The sequence below is a fragment of the Dryobates pubescens genome, chromosome 24 (genome assembly GCF_014839835.1).
Source record: "Dryobates pubescens isolate bDryPub1 chromosome 24, bDryPub1.pri, whole genome shotgun sequence".
Lineage (NCBI taxonomy): Eukaryota > Metazoa > Chordata > Aves > Piciformes > Picidae > Dryobates > Dryobates pubescens.
Genome location: NC_071635.1, coordinates 1,728,751 through 1,749,258, shown reverse-complemented (window position 1 = coordinate 1,749,258; position 20,508 = coordinate 1,728,751). Strand labels below are relative to the sequence as shown.

At 51.7% G+C, this 20,508-nt stretch overlaps 1 long non-coding RNA gene across 1 annotated transcript in view; it reads left to right on the top strand.

The window, feature by feature from the left end:
- Window positions 1-2,697: 2,697 nt before the first annotated feature.
- Window positions 2,698-20,508, top strand: part of LOC128898476 (uncharacterized) — an 87,765-nt gene continuing 69,954 nt past the window's right edge. Inside the window, exon 1 of the long non-coding RNA XR_008462843.1 lies at window positions 2,698-2,806. This is a non-coding gene — a long non-coding RNA (uncharacterized LOC128898476). The remainder of the gene's footprint in view (window positions 2,807-20,508) is intronic.

Below are 20,508 nucleotides of genomic sequence, written 5' to 3'. Positions count from 1 at the left end.
GCTGAGATCAAGACAGTGACAGTGGTGTTTCTTGTGCTGTGATTCTCAGGGGGGTTAAGAACCTTCTGAAAAGTTGTTCCTCTTTGGCCAGAAGAAAAGTGAGTGATGAGCTGGAGCATCTGCTGGAGGTTTAGTGTTGTTGGAGGCTTTGTGACATGGCAGTGTTAAAAAGCTTGGTTGGTGTGGATTTCCTTCCTCCTCAGCGAGGGAGTCGGCCGGATGTTTGCCCACGATTAATCAGTTGGCCTAGCAGGTGGAAACAGCAAATTACAGGCTTGGTTACTAGCAGGAGTGGCTTAAAAGGATGGAAACATCAAAAATAGATGCTTGAAAAAATACATTCTGGAGCTGTGCAAGGTCAGTGGCCAGCTGCTGATAGGAAGGATGTGTGAGCAGCAGTTGGCAACAGACTCTCACCCTGATGATGATGGCATGGTTTGATAATACCCCTTGCCTGGCCTCCCCTCTTTCAGTGTCCTAAGAAGTCTGGTCTCTTGGACTCCCTCTCTGAAGGAGGTGGCTGGTGGTGCTGTGCTCTGGAGGAGCCCTTCAGGGCAGGAGCAGGCAGGGCTGGGCAGCTGCTGCTGCTTGTGTAAATGCAGCCTCCCCAGTGGGCATTCAGAGCCAGCCGTGCTCAGCACCAGCAGTGCTGCCGGTCCTGAGCTGTTTGAAGCATACAGCTGATGGCGTATCTGGGGTAAGGGCAGAGCTGGGGCTTACCCAGGCTGCCACTGTAGGACTTAGTTGTGTATTTCATTACATCCTTGGCTTTCTAATGAGTTGTCTGGTGAAATTAAGAGCAGTCTGTGTCAGCAGCGCTCATGTGAACATTTAGCAGCGTGCTGTTCAGAGGCTGCCTGGGAGAGCAGCAGAAGTGTGAGCTAGCCCTGGCAGTGCTCTGCTGGGCCAGGCTGGCTCTGTGCTTGTGTGATAACCCCTGGCTGACCCCACCACACTGCCCAGCTGAACCGGGTCTGGGAGCGTTTTGACGCCTCTCTCAGCCAGCAAAGCTGTGCTCATCATTAGCAGCAATTCCTCAGCCTGCACATGGCACTGCAGACTGCTTGTCTCCTTCCTGCCCTCTGCTCCCACCCTGCTCTCTCTCCAAACCCGTCTGGATGGTTGCCTTCAAGCCCCAGAGCCACTGGCTCCAGCAGCTGTATGTCCTTGCCTTGCCCCATGTCTCGCTGTGCTCAGGTGCTTCTGAGAGCTGTTCCAGCATGGGGAGCAGGCAGCACCACTTGCTGAGGCTGTTTTCCCAGCTACAGGATGTGCCAACTGATGAAGTTTTAAAGGCCAGGCTTGATGTGGCTCTGAGCAACCTGATCTAGTGTGAGGTGTCACTGCCCATGGCAGGGGGGTTGGAGCTGGCTGATCCTTGAGGTCCCTTCCAACCCAGACAGTTCTGTGATTCCCTAACATTCTGGTGGTGGGAGTGGACAGCTCAGTGAGGCTGCTTGGATCCCACCAACAGAACTGCAGGGTGTACCTGAGCTGAGAGTCAGCTGTCTCTGCTAAAAGAGCTCCCAGCAACCTACAAGAAGAGATTTCTTTTACTCTGTGCCCTCATTAGAGGAATCTCAAGGCAGGACTCCAAGCGTTTCAGGAATGTTTAGTAGTTGTCAATAAACCGATTGCTATTTTCAGCCTCAGGTTTGATTGAGCATGGCTGGTTGTGGGTTCCTACAGATCATGCTCTAAGGAATGTTTTGTTGGCTTCTTCAGGCCCCAGAGCTGGCATCTGTTAAATTGTGAGGAAATAGGCAAGAAAGGTGAAGTATCCAGAGTGAAGATGCAGACTTTAAGCTGAGTGGAGGACTAATGTGGGTGTAAGCAGCAGTGCTCTGTGAATGGCAGCTCAGCTCTGCCAGGCCCCACAGACCTCAAGGCTTCAGAGGCAGACATGAGACATGAAGCTGGGCCCCTGAGGCCTCCTTTTTATAACATCAGTGATGACAGAATGGAACCTAGCATGAGAGGGGTACAGGAGCAGTAGCTTCAGTCAGGCTTCTCATGAAGCTGTTCAAGGGAAACTGCCATTCCTGGGGTGTGCTCTGAGAGCCCCAAGGGCTGCTTGCCCCAGGGGAGTGCTGTGCCCTAGACAGTTGATGCCATGAGAGCAGTGCCGATGAGCGTGTGCTGCTGGGCTGTGCAGTGACAGGCACAGGTGGACAGCCTGCAGTGGGGCCCCTTGCCTCCATCTCTTCAAAACCTGCCCCTTTCAAGGAGTCTTGTACTTTTGCTCTCCCAGAGAGCCTGGGACACAGCTAGACAAATACCTTGAGACCAGTAAACCCAAGTGAAGCTTGTTCTGGTGCAAATGGTGCGGTCTGACCTCTGCCGGGGGTCATGGCAACCCCCACTGCCGTGGCTTGACCCCCTGTGTAGACTCAGTCATCACTGGTGGTCCATGCCATCGTGGAGCTGGATGTGAGGACTGAGAACCCCAGCTGCATTTAAATTGAAAATATCCATGTGTATTCCAGGTGGAACCACTGGAGAGCTGGGAAGAACTCTGGCCGGGCTTCTGCTGAAGGCTCCTCGGAGAAAGCAAAGCAGCTGTCCCGTGTGCTGACGACAAAGCACCATCTGAGGTGTGCCCTGACAGCAAGCACCCAACTGCAAGGGCCAAGGACACGTGCAAAGTGACAGGACCTAAGGAGGAGTCTGAGGGGACTCCATGTCTGGAGCCTGACTTGGAAGGTGAGGGACGTGGAGGCACAGGGCCCGAGCTGAAGCCAAGGCGGCTGGAGGTCTGCAAGTGGAAGGCTGCTGGCAGAGGGCTGGCTGGGAGCAGTTCATTACGGTGAGTGCCTGAATAATGCCCACACTTTGTCATTGCTCACTTTTATGGGGGGCTGGCTTCCAGGGCAGTATATTATGCAATGGTTTTGTCATGTATCAGTGATGATATTAACAGTCTAATGCTAAACAGGTTCTGAGGAAATGAGGAGGAAAAAAAAATGACTTACTATATTTACCCTGAAACAAGATTCAATCTGCCACTGTATTTAATGCTATATTTTTCATTATCTCACAAGCATATGTTGGAACTGCTACAGATGATGGTTAGCTGCTGGGCAGAGCTATCATCAATGCTTTCCATCTTTATTTTAATAAGAGGAACGAGCAAATTGTTTGTGACCTTTGTCAAGGGCTTCCTGGAAGACAAGAAACCTAGCTGCAACAGAATCACTAGCCTGGAGCCCTGCTGAATATTCAAAGCTTCAGCCCTGAATAAAACGTGCTGTAACAAAGCCATTGTGTCTGCTGGAGCCACCTCTGCTACAAAGGAACAGGCTTCTAACAGCAGAAGTGGGAGCTTTGCTTTCTTCCCCTGCGCTTCTGGAACAGTGTCAGCAATGCGCTGGTTTGTTCAGCTGCTCTGAAAGTGTCCATTCAAGGCAGGCAGCTGGCTCATCACATGCTGCTGTGGGAAAGAAAGTGGGCTTTTGGCTTTTTAGGAAATAAGCTGGCATATGTGCTCTTCCTATGTGTCACATAAGGGGCATGTCCCCCATGGCCTGCAGCAGTGAGGTGTGGGACAAAGAGAGCCTCCCATGAAGCTAAGGACGTGATACAGCACCCAGCAAGGAGAGGCGTGGATGGGGCTCTAGGTGTTGGAACAGCAGGAGTGGTTAAAAAATGCCTTCCTGGCATGGGAAGGGGGTTTCTATAGATGCCCCTTGCCCATGCCCAGAGCACTGGGCCAATGTCTCAGAGCTTGATACAGTCTGGAGGATAAGAGATGGGGAAATGTGAGCCTGGTGCTTGTATCAAAGCCTTTGCTCAGCTCTCAGCAGTGCAGTGAGGTGTTTGATTGGCTCCAGAGGTACTGCTTGATGCAGCCTGCTGGCATCAGGGGGGCTCTGATCAGATGGGTGTAACCCCCCCTCTCCTCCCCCACCTTCCCCCATCAGTAGGAGAGGGGCATTATGGCCAGTCTGTAGGCTCCCTCTGGCAGCCACTCCAGGGACCCCGCTCATCCCTCAACAGTAATCGTTTTGACACTTACTTCTGCAGTTCTGAGTGGTTTGTTGAGATGGAGGAAGGACCAGATGCTGTCTTTTGAGTCAGAGAGAGGCTTTGCAGGTGATCTGGGACAGAGTGCTTCATTGTGGGTGTTTATTAAAGCTGAACACTCAAACCAGAGCTTCCAAGGGATGTTAAAACACACAGTGGCAGTACTAACACATGGAATAACACAGGCAGAACGAATGCTTGCTGCATTTCTTGCAGCTGACCTCATGTTATTAGAGGTGGTTGCAGTCTTGCATGATGCTAGGGTAGAGCTGGAGGCTGGCAGGGAATTGCAAACCTTGTGTGTAAGCACAGTCCCTGCTCCCCTCTCCAGGTGCAATGAGTGCAGCCCTATTTGTGCCTGAACACGTGTCCCTGGCTGCCAGCTCTGCCTGTGCTGGCTGACTCAGTGTCTGTGCTTCATAGGATGGTGCAAGAAGGCCATTTTGGTAGTCAGATGGTTTTGTTTTGGCATCAGCTCCTCACTTCTGATGTTTTCTCTCCCTGCTGCTCGTGACACTTGTCACCAGCACTGGTGTTTTGCTCAGTGTTTCGAGGGAACTTCCTTCTGGGCATCTCAGGAAGTACAGCTGCAGATTGAAGCAGGTTCTTGTGGAGCCTGGGACACTTGAGCTTGCAAAGGTGGTTCCAGAATTGATGCCTCCTTGTGAGGGGCAAGGGCCCAGCAGAGCCAGTGTGGGATGGCAGTGAACTCATGCACGCAGCAGCCCTTTCCCTGCCATCTGTGGGTGCTGCTGAAACCTGGCTGCCTAGTGTGAAGCTTCAGAGCAGCATTCTGTGGGGTGCTGCTCCGAGCCGTTCCGCGTTCTTCCTGTGCCCTGCCATCTTTTGTTGGCCAGGGGCTCCTGCGAGACAGACGAGGAAGCTGTCCTGAGCTGCCCTTGCAAAGCAAGGAGCTGTGACCCAGAATGGTGGAGCTCTGAAGTCACCTTTGAAGTCAGCTTTTGGCACCTTCTCCCACAGGTCTCAAAGCATCCCTTGAACCTGTGGATTGCTGGTGCCGCTCACTAGGATTATTTTCACCTCAGAGGCTTTGGAGGTAGCAGGTCTGAAAGCCAGGGGAGCCCGCACGATTATTTCTGGTGCTAATGCTTCTGTGCAAAGCCATCTGGTGGGAAGCTTGGAGTGCTGAAGGAAAGGTGTAAACCTGGATTAGCATTGATATGGTTTTCTATTGCATTTGGCTCATTCACAGCTCACTGGATGTTGTCCAGGTTCCCTCAGAAGAGCCAAGATTGCCATCATACAGGGTAATGCCATATGTTAAGATTCATGTGACATATTACCTAAAAGTCATAAATTATTAGGCTGTGTCTTTGCAGGGCTGTGATTAGAAATGTTTATGTAAATGCACCTTCCAAAGGAAGGGGGCCCAGGATGTTAAACAACAGTATGCATGGCAGCTCTAATGAGATACTCTGACTCTGTCAGGATGCTGCCTTGAAAACGATCTGATCCCAGCATAATGAGAAATTAATGTCCTCTTTAAATGCACTGCTCTTAGATGAGGCTTCTGCTGGGGCTGGCATTGCTGGGAGAATGCCCTGCACACTCTGACAATGAGAGGAAAGAAAGTGCTTGAGAGACAAAAGTGTGGCAGAGAAGCCTGACCCTAGGGCTGTGGTGCGTCTCCTGCAGTGCAGCACTGTGGGCTGGCATGGCCTGGGCTCAGGGCAGGCTTCCACTCATCCTTCCTTCGCCTGCTGGGCTTCCTGAAGACTGCTGGCTCTTCCTCAAGTCGCTTGGAGGGGAAGCTGCCTCTGTACAAACCCAGCTTTGCCAGAGCTTCTCAAGGAGTGTCTCTCTGCTGTGGCCCTCTCCACCAACAGGGTCTCTTACAGAGTCCTTGCCTGGGGCATTTCCCTGGGTGTGATCCCACGCTGGTGCAGGTATCTCCAGGCATGCTGTGTTCTGATACATGACTGCAGGACAGGCTTCACCAAAGTGCTTCCATAAAGGGCAAAAAGTTACCCCTCTGCTTAACCCCTGGTAACACCTCTCTCATTCTGCCAGGGACAGCTGGGCTGTCTCCAGGAGGGATCCAGAGGTGAAAGTGTAGTTAGAAAGCTGAGCAGAGTGAGCTCAGTGCTTGTGGCTTTGCAACCCCCACAGTAAATAAGGAATGTATCAGAACAGGGGACAGACAACAGTTGAGGCCACACATGGGCTGAAAAGAGGGCAGGAGCCCATTTAATGCTGACAGCAAGATGATTTTTGGGCAATTCTTTTGTCCAACAAGAGGTTTTAATCACATGAGATAAAAGGATCCAATCATTCTAAGTACCACTGAGTCGCTTTCTCTCCCTGAGAGATTAGCCCACCTTTGTAGTGGGTCTAAATTATTCTGCCTTCTCCTGCAACTTGCTGTGGTATTTGAGAGGACTAACAGAGTGGTGAAGATGTAAAAGGAGATACTGTGCTGGGTTTGAATCAGGCCCTGGGAGCAGCAGGCAGGCCGGCCAGAGGCAAGCCCTGCCGCACTCTGAGGCGCACACAGCCCGCAGCGCTCCCCTGAGCAGGCAGAATGGCGCTTCTGGGGGTTCCTAGCACGGGCCCCCTCCCGTGGAGGCTGCCCTGACTTTGCCTGCTTTATGCTCTCCGGCAGCTGCAGCTCCTCAGCCGGTGTCGCCCAGCCCTGCCCGCTGCCGCCCGTCCCTGCGCCCCTGGGCGGCGCGGAGGGCGCTGGCGGGGCCGGGCGCGGGATCAGCTCTGCCGTGATTACGAGGGATCAGCACGATCGGCTGTCACTGATTTCACTGACATCTGTCCCCACAGCGAGACGAGCTGCAACATGAATTATTGAAGGCATACACATGCAGATCTGTGTCCCGATTACGCCAAACAATGCGCTCCCAGCGCTGGGCAGAGCTCCGTGGACAGCCGCTTTAACCCTTCGGGACAAGCTGCTGCCACCTTGCGAGCGCAGGAACTTTCTGAGCTTGGCACGACCTGGGCAGCTGCAGTCTTTGCTCCCTCTTCTGAACTGCTCTGGCATGTTCACAGCCTGGAGGAGCTTCCCTCTGCAAGGCTTTGTACAACCAGTCGTTTGAGTCTTGGCAGGAGAGCCTGACCTTACCGCAGGCTGAAAACGCTGGACCTGGTCCAGCAGAGGAAGCAAGGCCCTGGTGATACTTAACCACAAGTGATGGGGCACTTAAGTGCCTGATGCTGGCATGACACTGGAGACCTGGCAATCCTTGGGGCTGTGAGTGCTTGGATCACTGCAGGCTGGGAGTGAGGGGTTAGGATTGGTCTTGAGAAGCAATAATAAACTTGCTAGGTGACTTGGCAGGTCTGAAGGCCCATCCTGTGCAGTCACAGCACTGCAGCTCTTGGTGGTTGCTCCTCTTGCTGGCCAGGAGGGCTGCTCACAGCTCCTGACAAGAAATTACAGCAGGCAAGGGGCTGTTTCCCTCTGCATGGAAACAGAGCTTGGGCTTTCAGTACTGCTTGAATTAGTCATGCTCTGGCTTGAGCACTGCTGCTCTAATGACTAGTGACAGGACAAGGTCAGAATTCTTCACCCATCAGTAAAGGATCAGAAAGTTCTTGAAAGCAGCACTGCTGTGGCCCACTCCTGGCTGGGGGAGTCTGGGGGAAGCTCAGAGTTAAATTGCAGTGAGGCTCTTTGTGCTGGGAGTGCCTCTGCCTCACTGAACCTCGGTGCTGCTTCATAACCACAGGGTTGTTCAGAGCCATGTGTGGCTCTAGGAGGATTTGCCTCCACAGAGAGCTGTGGGTAGCCAAGGAGAAGCAAGCAGTAGCCTTTACCCTAGTAAACAAACCTCTGTGGTTATACCAGTTTCCACCATTATACCCAGCAAGCCTTTTCCCTGCTGTTTTCATTCACAGAAGGGAACAATTTTGGTAGCTTTTGCTTCTTGCTCGGTTACTCTGTGTTGGTTTGGAAGGAGGGGACTGCTTGGGATGCTGGGTTTCTTTAATCTCACTGTTTTCTGCTCCTACACAATAGATACTGGTTCAACCAAAGACTTAATATGTCTCAAGCACTGTCAAAAAGGAGAGGATGAGCTCCCTTAAAGGGCTTAGCTGAAGTCAGCTGTAGCCTTCTACCTTGTTGCAGAAATAAGTCTAATCCAGACCCTTGCTCATGGTGTCGTGCTTCAGAAACTAGGAATATTTGGAGCTTTGCAGGAATGGATTATTTGCTCTAAATATACTCAGAGTAATTGTATAGCTCATATCCAGCAGGTCAGGATTACAGATTTCATTACAGATTTCAGAGATTGGAAGCCTTTATACAATTACCCTAAGTCCAACTAAGAGGTAAAATCATTTTCTCAAGATGGAATAGGAGAGGATGCTGATCTGTCAGGACTTTCCCTAGGCTTCAATTTCATTAGGAAAATAAGAATCCTTCATTTTCATCTGGGTTGGCTATATCCTCAGACATATGGCATATCAGGTGTGATGTGTGCTTGGATCCTCTCTGCCTACATCTCTTAAAGACATGCTAATCCATAACTCCTTGGGCCTGTGCTTGTTACTTGCTGGGTCTGTGAGCAGTTCTGGTTTTGCACTGGCAGCTCACTGCTCATTTCTTGCAGGCTCGTGCTGCAGGAGACCCTGACACCCCCAGTTCACCTTGCTGCAACACAGAACAAAAAGTGGGAAAGTGGTGTGGTTGCCTCTGCTTTTTGGGTTAGCTTTTCACCTCATGTTTGAGCAGGTGTTTACATTCACAGTAAAAAAGCCCCACACCTCCAAAACCCAGACAGCTTCTCAGAGTAGTATTGTTTAATAATTAATTAGGAAGGCCTGCAGTGGAGGTGCTTCAGTCACCTAGAAGAAATACATTTGCCCCATTCCCTTTCCAAAGGGACCTTTGGTCTCTGCATAGACACCACAGCTGGGCAGAGGTCAGGAGTGATCAGGGCTTAGAAATGGGTTTAGTTTTGGTCATGAAATTCTGGCCAGTACCTGGTGGCATTTGTGCCAAGAAGATATTTAGGAGGTAGAAGCTGGGGGCAGCCTGCAGCGTGGCAGTAAATTGGTCCTTGGGCAAATCCTACACTGATCACGGAAGACTCTTGCAGAACTTTACATGTTGCTGTCTGTGGCCTTGTAAGCTGGAGGGTGATAGAAGGAGGCTGTTAAATACTGATGCCAAACCAAAACTACCTGGGTTTGCCCACAGCTGGGTCAGGGTATTGATTTTCTGCTTGTCAAAAGGGAAAGGTGCTCAGGTAAAAGCTGATGGGAGTTAATGTTACACTGGAGAGGTGGAAAGGTGGGAGGGGAGAGTGCAGGGTGAGCTGTGCTCTGTGTGTGCTGGCTGCAGAGGGGTGAGCAGAACATGCTTTTCTCTGCAAGCATGACTTCAGGGGCACTAGCATATGCCTGGGTGCTGTGTTGAGGCAGGTCTCACTTGGGTGTGAATCCCAGCCCGTGGGGTGTGCCCAGGCATCTGCAGCCACAGGCAGGAGCTGGCTGGCACCCGGCGCTTGAACCCTCAGGGGGACCTTGCTGCTGCATGGTGTCACCTGCTCCACATCTGTGGCACTGCTCATCCCTTCCTGTGGCACGGCTCTGGCTGGTGCCAATCATTTCTGTGAGGTGCATGAAGAGGATTGTGTGCTTCCCATCAAAAGAGCAGCATCTGTTGTTGTTAGCACTTCCTGGAATCACGAGTGCCTGGAATGGAGCTAACGGAACATTAAGGTTGGGCGAGGTATTAGTGCTCCAGATTTCCACGCTTCTTTTTTCAAAGGAGGACTTCCTCTTTGCTTTTCCAGCCTTCCCTCTAGCTGCTGCTCTTTCCCACAGCAATGCCTCAGCAGTGTTTTCTCTCCCTGCTTGGCCTGTGTCAGCTGGAGGTCTCTTTCAGAGCAGCCCCCTGAGGTAGCAGGTCTGTGGCCATACGCAGTACCTGCAGGTCAGACTGCTCCTGGCTGCTCTCCTGGATTCAGCCTTAAACACGTTATTAGCCTTTGGCTTCGGAAAGCCATATGGCCAACAAAACTGGCCAGAAGCAGACTGAATCCAATTCACAGAAAGCTGGTAAACCTGGATTTGTTGCTGAGAGTGTCCAAATGTTGTCTTTAGTCAGCCAAGAAAATACTAGCAGCCAGACTCCTCTGATGGAGGAAGATGGACATCCCCTGACAAACACAAGTGATGGATGCAGGAGCCGCAGAACAACCAACAGCTTGCAAGTGGCACAGGTTTAGAGCCCCAAAGAGCAGATCTGATTCTAGTATTGCATTGGGCTTGACCAGAGAGGCTTTTCTCTCCTGGCCTCTTTCTCCTGCTGTCTTCCAGAGCAGGGGGAGAATCCACCCCAACTTTGTGCTTAGTGCTCCACGTGAGCAAGCGAAGGAAGCCCTGGATTCCTGCTAGGCTGAGCGGGCTTGAGTGGCCATCCTGGTACTGCTTCTGGCAGCCCTGGCCAATGGGCTGGACTGCAGGAAGTGGCTGGAATCAGCAGGCCTTTGTTTCTGAAGGAGCTTTCAGTGTGGGGCCCTGCAAGCTCCACCAGGCATGGGGCTGCTTTTGCTACCTTTCACTTCTAGCAAGAGTTACTCACTTGAGCCTTCAAAATGTGAACCAGTCGCTGAAGGTTCTTTGAAGACAAATCTGAGTGCTGGTGTAAACAATGAGTGGTTGTTAAGCGTGGCAGTGTATATTATGACAAACAACACATGCTACATTCTGCCAGCTGGTGTAATGATGTGATAATGTCTGACTCATTAACTCTGGCACACAGTTTACGATGCCCTTCTATGACAGGATTAATTGATTCACACATACATTAAAACAAAAATAACTAAACTGAAATTCAGCTGGAAGCCTGGCTTCTCATTTGTCATCGGCCCTGTTGGTGGGGAAAGCCAGGCCAGCTCTGGCCCTGCCCTTTGGGTTGGCCAAGTGGGTTCCTTCTGAGGGGGACAGAAGTTATGTGAGCTGTGCTTTGGCTGAAGGATCCTTGCAGGGGCTTCTGTAACTGTTTGGAACAAACAGGGAAGCTGGAAGGTGAGAAACAACAAAGACCTCCAGAGTCATTTTTGCCTGAGTAAGGACTGGAACTGCAGGGCCTGTTGTTACCCATGGAGTGAGGTGTGGGTCAACCTCTTTGCATCAGAGGGTTGCTTGCTAGTGGGGAATCTTCCATCAAAGCAGAACTTAAAACACCCATGAGAAGAAGCTCCTGAAAGGTCATCTCAAAGTCGATCAGGCAGTGGGAAAGCTGAAGTGGAAGTAATTTGCTGAGGATGAAACAAGCCCAGTCATGAAAGAACAGAAATGGAGACACTTGTGCTGAAGTGCCCTGTGCCAGGGTGAAACCTAGCATGCACCTGACATGGTGAGAACAGCTTCTGTAGGCTGCCCCACTCGTGCTGTGTGCCTGGGCTGGGAGCCACAGCAGGAGCAGAGGCGTTGGGACTCTGAGCAGGGCTGCATTCTCCATTGTGCTCATCCACAGCATTGGGCTGCTCAGCATCCATCAGGCCAAGGGCAGGCAGCTGTGTAGCTGCTGTGACCTGATGTGCAGCACTAAGGTGTCACCATGTCCCTCAGGTGGCCTTTAGCAGGTGAAAGGCTGTAGATTTCTCAAAGCCTGAAGAAGTTTCTGAAGATGAAATGAGGTAAAAGTCTGGCTGTTATGTACTGTGCAGTCAGCTTCCTCCTTTCTGTACACTGCTCCAGAAAACACGGCACTAGGCTGAGAGGAATCACCCAATCTGCATGTTTCCCTCAAAAGAGGACAAAAGAGAGAGCATGACTTATTCTGAGTGATACTTTCAGGTGCCTTACTTAGCAGTAGCTTGTAGCAGGAGGAAGAGTGACAGGGCATACCTGTGTGCTAGCAGCTGTTGGCAAACAGACAAACAGGAGAGAAAGCAAGCGAGGGGTAAGGGCAAAGACTGCCTGGGAGCTTGAATGAAGCTGCAGCTCTTACTGAAGGTTAATTTGACCTGCGGCTTCTTCCTGGCTCTCTAGAAAGAGGAAGCTGCTGTAGATGTGGTCTGGGAGAAGAGACTATTCAAATGACAAACATCACCTTCTGGAGGTGATGAGGAGTGTGGGGCAAACTCCATTTGGAATGGTACCATTGTAGTACTTTTGAACAGAGTTAGCCCAGCTGTGGCCCAGTACAGCTCCACTTGGGCTTCATGCATAAAGGCACTGCCAGAACATCCTGAAAGCTCTGAGCAGCTGTAGCCATAAGGTGTTTGTAGGATCCTGTTGTCTGTCTGTGTTTGTCTCACCTGACATCAGTGGGAAGTGGCTGGCTCGTGCTGGTTTCAGCATCCTTGAACACAAAGAGCTGAACACATCTTGGAGTTTCTCTCTGTGGTGCAATCCTCATGTCTGGGTGTATTGTTGATAGCTCCATGCTGAGCCAGACATCCCCCTGTGCCAGGTCACTGAGCAGGAGCCCAGCTCAGTCACTGTGCCTGCACTGGCTTACTCTTTTTGTGTGCATGCAGGGGTGGTGCATGGTCTGAGCAGCGTGCCAAGGTGAAGGGTACTCATCTGATGATGCAATGGCTGCAATTCTAGACCATGTTTTGGTTGGCTGCAGCAGCCTGGGCACAGAACGGCTTCTGAAGCCTGAGGTGGCTCAGGCACTGCTGCCATACGCTCTGGCCTGAGCTGCAGACAAGTCCTCGGGGAGCCAAAGGCCCTGGTTGAACATGAAGCCCTCTCCTCTGGCTTTAAGTCTTGCTGCACTCTCTCTGTAGCCATTTTTTCCTCAGAAGGCTCATTTGTAAGTGAGCCATCTACATGCAGAGAGAGCCCTGGGCAGCTCCAGGAGGGGCTCATGCTGATTTGGTTGGAATTTCCCCTGGCAACTGGAGCACTGAGCTGCTGCTGAGTTGCCAGCTTACTCTGAGCTGAAGGCTGAGGCTTCACACTCCCTTGTCACAGTTAGCTGCTGTGACATTGCTGACCACTACCAACAGGTCTTGTCCTTGTACTCAACACATCCTTTTGGAGCCCTCAGGCTCCCCGTGCTGAACTGACAGGCTCAGGTTGGTGCAGAAGCAGCAAACTGCAGCGCAGCATGGCCCTGTGAAGGAGAGCACTCTGCAGAAGGGTGGCTGCTCTGCTCTCCAGGCAGATCCCCCAAGGGGATGTCACTGTTCTGCCCATGCTCTTTCCAGGCCATGGTGTATTGTATGTTTTTTTAACCTAGATTATGGTAATTTTCTGACCTGAAAGCTGAGATCAAGATCTTAAATGCACATGATAACTGTTTCTGCCTGAGAGTTTACAGCCTTAGGTAAGGAGGAAGAGAAGAGGGTATTTAAACTCACATAATTCCTGGGCATCTGGCAGAGACAAAGCTCCAAGATGCTCCCTGTAACTGGTGTACCTTGAACTGGTATTTTAAAAGCCCTTTATTTAGCCAGCAGAACGCTGTGCTGATTGTCTGAGTGAGCCTTCCCTGCAAGGACCTGCAGCTCAGTGGCAGTGTTCCTGGGCTGAGACGTGGGTGGTGTGTTGCAGTTCAAGGCTCAGATGACCAGCGGGGTTGCCTAGCCCCCTGGGGGGAGATTGGTCTCCCTGGAAGCCTGTCAGACAAAGGAGCTAGTGGGATGTTGGCAGAGCACTGCCAAAGGTAGGAAGGCAGCAGAGACTGTCGAAGTGTTTCTCTATTTGTTGTGTAACTGTTTGCTTTGTCTCTAACGCTGACACCAGTGGGGTAGGGAGCAGTGGTTGTTGGCTACAGCACGCTTCCAAAAGCTGTTCTGGCCATGCAAGCCTCCTTGGGCTTTTTATGCCCTTCCTGTTATGGGTGAGGGGGAGTCTGTCAGAGTGGTTGCAGAGTGCAGATTGGAAACATTCGTGGATGAGGTTTTCCCTGCTCACCTGGGCAGTCATGAGGTACGCAGCAGTCGAACATGGAACATGCCCCATTCCTGCATCTTGTGGCTGTACTGAGGGTAGGCAAACCTGTGTTTCTCTGTGAACTGGACTGACCTCTCTTACTGCAAGCTTGAGGGGCCCAAGTGGTGTGGTCTGTGAAGGTGGTGGTCCAGGAGCAGGTACTGACCAAAGGAGATGCAGCCAGTGGCGTGCTGCAAAGATCGACGAGGGACAAGTCAGTGCTCAGCTATCTAGCAGTGCTCCTCCATCAGCATTTCTGGGGAGGGCTGTGTTAGCAGCTGAGAACCAGCACTGGGATGACTGCCCTCCACCAGGCACCAGTCACACAGGGTGCAGCTGCAGACTGGGATGCCTGTGTGTACCCCCCGAGCATCTCTGGAAGAGCATCGTGAGCTGCATCGGCAGTGTGCTAACGACTGAGGGTCTTCTACTGCAACCTCAGGCAGCCCTCCTGTACCTGCAGTTTGGGCCTGTGAGGCTCTGAGCTGGCACTTGTGATCCACTAGTGCCACAGGAAAAGGATTTCTAGGGCTTGCAGTAATGATAGAGAAGAAGATTAATTTGAGCTAAAGGCAAGGCTGATGATGATGGAAAGATAACAATCAGGTCTGGAGGGATAATGGATCACACAATTAACTCGGTTATCACATTATGAAAAGGTGATCCCTGGGCTGGAGGGAAGCACAGATGGGTGTGTGGAGTCTGGAATGCTATTTCTGGCCCCCCTCTGTTGGGGCTCTGCAGTGTGGGTGCAGTGGCATGGTGCTGCAAAGGAGCAAGGGGCTGCCTTGGCACCGGGACCAAAGCATTCAGGCTGTTGGGACCTGGGGGGAAGGCTTTGGGGACACTGTGTGCTGGAAACTTCCTCACAGTGTGGTGCAACTGGAAGGGTGAAGCTGCTGCCTGTTGGTACACACAGGGTGTTGTAGCAAGATGGTGCTGCAGGTACATAGCAGAGTGCTGCTGGTTCTCTGTTGAAGCACAGGAGCTAGTATTCAGACAATTAATTAAGGTTAGTTTAATTGTGCAGTAACCCCCTGAGAATGATTGTCTACCTGGATCTCCCTTCATCCTGACATGAATTTAGTGCTTGAGGCAGAGTTGCTTTAGAAAGATGCCAACATGGTGGCTGTCCAAGAGCTTTCTGTGTTGAGGGCCACTTGGTTGTGTATTGATAACCCAGAGCAGAGCCAGCTCCGTGCCCGCCCTTTGGGGAATTTGCAGTCCCTGCCATTCCTTCTACTGCTGCCCAGGTGTACCACTGCTGAAGAGCTGATTCTGGGAGAGAGGAGGAGTGGGAAATAGCAGAACATTTTTCCCATTGCAGGGGTGAAGGTGGCAAAAGTGGCAGCCAATGCTGCTGATGTGTGAGCTGCTGAGCCAGCTTGAGCTGCACCATACTTGCAGGGGCTGTACGAGTCGCCCTCTTCGCTTGCCTCCAACCACTCAGGAAGGTGTTGAGGTGTTAGACAAGCTTTCTGGTCACTCTTAGCCCTCACCAGCCCTATAGCAAGGGGTGCTTGCCCACCCTCCACTGCCAAATACTGCTTTAGAGAGAAAAGGTGCGTTTGGAGGTGTGAAATCAGCAGCAGCTGCTAGGGCTCTAATATATGCTGGACACAGAGCCCAGGCACCACAGGCAGTCTCTCCAGCACTCATCTGAATCACATGGTAAAGGTTTTACTGGAAACTGAAGTGGATATTTAAATATTCCCTGGTTCAGTTTATTCATTTTGTTTTGATAGAAACAATCAGCAAAGATTGTGGGGCTGTAATTTAGCAGGAGGTGAAGGTAGGTGACTGCCCGAGTGCCGCTCCCCTTGGCGTGGGCCTGGGCAGACATTACTCACAGGGATCTGATCAGGCTGCATGATTAAAAAAACCCAACAAAGCAGCAGCAACAAATTTTCAATATCTAGCACACAGAGTGGCTGCATAATGTTGCTTCTAGATGGATGATAGTTTAATTTAATGTTTAGTCTTATGCCTGGGCTTACGCAGACAAACAATTGCTTCCCCCGGGGGATTATGGGCATTAATATCGGCACGATAACGCCAGCATCAGAGCCCTGCTCAAACAGAGCCCCAGGGTTCAGAGCAGCCTGGTCCTCACAGGAGCTGATTTATTTGGTTGATCTCACTGCAACTTTTACTTCTTGAGAGAGAAGAGAGGCTGTAACAGCTGGAGTATTCCCTGTGCTGTAAGTGAAACCAGGCTCCAGCAGCAGGCTCTGCAGAAAGCCCTCAGGAGCTCTGCACGGCTCACCTTGGCCTTCAGCTGGGGTGAGGAGCTGTGGGCTCTGACTGCCTCCACACACCTACCCTGGCATTCAGCTGGTGTTTGTCCCCTTTCCACCCTCCTCCTGGTGACCCCTCTTTCTCCATCCACCAAGTCTGAGGTGTTGCCCTGAAAGAGCAGCCCAGGGAGGTGCGAGGGGCTGCCTGGTGCTCAGCCATGCCAGCACATGGGAGCTGCCTCAGAACTTGCCTGCAACAAGGCACCACTGTCATCATTTGACTGTAGCTCTGCTTAGAGGCAACAGAGAGAAATTCTTCTTTAACCAGCTTTATAATATACAGAGGTGATGTGGTTGCCTAAAGGAGGAGGAGAGGGCTGTAATTTGCTGGTACCTGATGAATTCTGTTAGGAAAATGAACTCCAAACCCTGCAGGAATAGGGAGGCAAACCCCACGGCTGTGGAGGCTTTGGATTGTTTTGTGGTGGCTGTGTTTCTGATTTGCTGATGATTATTGGATGTCCATCCTTAAGGTCATTTGTGATGTGTCCCATGCTGAGAATTATGACCAGCAGCAAGAAATGAGAAATTAATTTGTTTTAAATGATCCTGCACATTATCAGGAGAGAGGCTGCACTCTCAGCTACCAAAACGCTTCCTAATGATGAGCTTAATCCTTCCACCAGACACAGAGGGCAGAGGGCTGCAGTGCATGAGGGCAGGACACCAGCTGAAGCCCAAATGCTGCAAACCCCAGTTCCTGTCCAGCCCCCCTCTTTAACTGCATCAGACCATGCTGGGACATCACCACACACTGTGTTCAGCCACAGGGGGAGTGGGAGCTGTTGCACTTCATTCCCAAGGGCTTCCCTGGGTGTATTGCTGTATAATCTGCTTGCTAACTTGGAGCCTGCATCACACCAGTAGAAGGCAGGGCAGAGATCTCAGCCTGGCAGCGCTGGAACCAGGGGCAGCTGCATCCCTGGCTTCTGTGCCAAGGACCTTTCCTGTCCTCGAGCATGTGCTTGGGTATCGTGCATCGAAGAATAGAAAGTGAGTGTTCCTGGTTCCATGGCTTAGTGGTGATTCACTGCTGCACTGTCTGAATTCCTCTGGCTGGCAGGGATTTCATAGCTGAATGTTGTCTCAGTGGAAGGAGTTGCTGTGAGCCCACCCTGGGAAGGGCAAGGTGCATCCAGCTTCTAGGTGGAGCTCTTAGGTTTCTGCCGAAGTTGTCAATAGTCAGAACATGTTTTCAGTTTCCCTGCTGTCTGACACAGGGCCATATAGACGTGGAAGGAAACACTGCTGGGGCTGTTCCTTAGGCAGGCTGCTCTAGTGTTGTGCCAGGGCTGCTTGAAGGTGCTGCTGTTCTTGCTCTGAAATGCTGAGCCCCTGCAGAGGGATGGCTCTGGAAGGACCTGCTTTGTGTCTCACGGCCGCTGAAGGGGTTGCTCCGTGCTGCCCAGCAGCCAGAGCCATGGGCTATTGACACAGGTGTGCGGCCAGGCCGCTCCGAGCGGCAGCTGCTGTGTGGCAGCAGCATGCAGAGCGGGGCGGTGGGCTGCCGGGGCTGATATTGTTTACTGGCTGCAAACCACAGCTGGCTGTGGAGTGCCGGCTCGTGACTGACAAACAAATGAGTTCAGCCTTCCTCTGCCCGAGAGTGAGACTGAGCTCTCCACAGCCTGTCCCTCTTTTAATTTTGGTGTCCTTCTTTGTCATGTTCCCAGTGAAAATTACCCCGGCACTGATCTCAATGTTAATGTATTCCTGCTTACATTTGACTTCTGAATATGTTATGGCTAATTATCATTACACAGGATGAGAGATCAGAGCCCTGACTGAGGTGCTTGGGATGGGAACAAAAGGAGGCCAACTCTGCGTCTTGGCACTGGGCCCAAAAATTGTGCCTGCGCGTCTTGAAGCCGGTGGAGTCTGGGGAGGGGGCTTGGTTTTGCCTGGGTTTTGTTGCTGGGGGGCTGGAGTTCGTGGGTTTTGTTCTGAGTGTTTCTTTGCTTTGTTATCTTTCCTGAACTGGGGGGAGGGGCCAGGACGGGGCTAAAATTTCCCCTTGAACATGATGTCAATATGTTGGCATGTCTCCTTTTATTAAGATGCCATCCAACTGATAACAAGTCCTGCTGTGTTTTACCAACATAAAAAATTAGACTGGAGACCAGGGAGCGGCAGGTGGCTTTTGGCACCAAGAAATAATCACACTTGATGTGGAAAGTAAAGTAAAAGGAGCCATCTGTTCACTGCAGGAGGACGTGAAAAATCACATTAACATATTGTCACTAACATCATGAAATACACAGTTAATAATAAATTTAGTTATCATGGCAAGCTGCATTGGAAGCTTCCTCAGAAGAGGTGTTGTGAGGAAGATGTGTGCCTGCTCGCAGCCCCTCGTCCAGACGCAGCCTGCCTTGGGCGGCAGCGCCTGCGGGAGCCGAGCCGCCTTCCCTCTGCTTTCCAGAGGCCCTCTTCTGCCTTTGCCCTGTCTCTGCTCTGCCCGGGCCCAGCCGCCTGTCCCCGCTGCCGGCCGAGCACACTGAATGGCTGCAGAGGGAGGCAGTGGCAGCCCGGCAGAAGGCAGGGAGGGAAAGCCTAGGAGAAAGGCGGAGCCGTGGGCGAGGTGCGTTTGCAGGGGGTGCTGAAGGGCTGCTCCGCTGCCTGCTGAGGTCTGGGCAAGCTTTGCTCTTGCTTTCCTTGGCGCTGGATGAGACTTGTGGCACGGAGGGCGTGTTTGATGGGAGCTCCTTGGTTCTTTGGCTGCAGCTGCCTGATGATTTGTTTCACTGGACATGCAGATAGCCCGTGGGACCACCCGGGAAGCCTTGGAACCTCCTCTCCCTCTTCCCTGTGCTAGGGATGCAAACTGCCCATGCCCACCACCTTGTGAGGGCTGGGTCTGAACTAGGAACCAGCTGTCCTATGGAGGGGATTCTGACAAAGGTGCTTCAGGAAGGTCATGGTAACTTCAGTCTGAAACAAGGCATAGCAGGCATGTCCTCTTCTTGCTCTCAAGAAACACTTCAGGTTAAAACCCCATACTTAAGTGGTTCCATTCTGCCCTGTGTAGAGTGTAGCTCACACTCCTGCCTGGGCTGTGGTTGAGCTTCAAATGGATCAGCCATGGAGATCTGCTTTTGAAGTCACCTCTGCCAAGACTCACAGCCTCTTCAGGATGAAGCCAGTTCTTCCTTTCTTGTGCACTGATCCTGACAAAAGAGAATGTTAATCACGTCCTCTCCAACTTGTGCTCTGTTTTGGGATGAGGATGAGAGCTGCAGTAGTTAGCTGTAACAGCCTGGCAGTGCAGAGCTGGAGAGAGGCCACCTGAGCTGTGCTGCAGCTGGCTGTTGTCTGACACCTCCTGAGACCTGCATGTGTGAGCTGCAGGGGGTGAGAGCTGCTGAGCACGGGGGCCTGGGGCTGTGTGATGGGCACCTACCTTTTGGAAAGGCTTGGAGTGCCAAGGCTCCATCTAGGAGTTGTGATGTGTTCTTAGATGCCTGCTGTCAGGCTTCTCCCAGCTGTTTCTGGATCACTTGGTTTGAGTGAGCTGGATCCCACAGGATGCAGCTGCTGCTCCTTGCTGAGCTCCCGGCAGTGCTGTTGGAAGGCTCGCTGCTTGGCTGGCTGCAAGGGTCTTTGTAGCCTTCAAGGGGTTGGTAAGCACTAATAGATCTGTCCTCACAACCTCCCATGAAGCAGGACATAGTGATATGCTCATTTAAAAAGATGAAGATTGAAGCCTGGAAAGAGCAAGCAACACCCACACACAGGCAGGCTGGGGCAGAAGCAAGTACTGAATCTAATTAATGTCAATCAGCCTGGCCTTATGGAAAATGGGTCTTGTCAAATGAACTTGATATCTTTTTTGATGAGATTATGAATCTGGCTGGTAGGCTTCTCTTGATACTGAATGATATTTTGATTAAGAAACCAAAATGCTGCAGAATTCTCACCCAAGATGTTACTAAATGGATTAGAAGGTTGTTGACTGTGAGGTCCTGAGTGCTGAGCTGCTGCGGTTCTGATGCTGTCCTGCAGGAAGAGCTTTGCAGGGAGTTAGCTCCTTCCAGCTGATGGCATCTTACAAGAAGGGACTCATGGCTTCCAAGGAGTGTGAGCTGCAAGCCTTCACTGCACCTGCTGCTGCTCACTGGAGGCTGTCTTGGGTACCTTCCCTGCAGGACTTTGAGTATGAGTAGAGACCTCACAGCCTGCTAGCCGATGGGTGGCGTATCTAGATGAGACAAAACTCTCCCTCAGCACAACCTGGTGTGGAAGATGTCCAGGGACACAGTCCCAGGCAGTGCTTCAGTGGGAGTGTGGCAGGATGGGGATAGCTGAGGACATC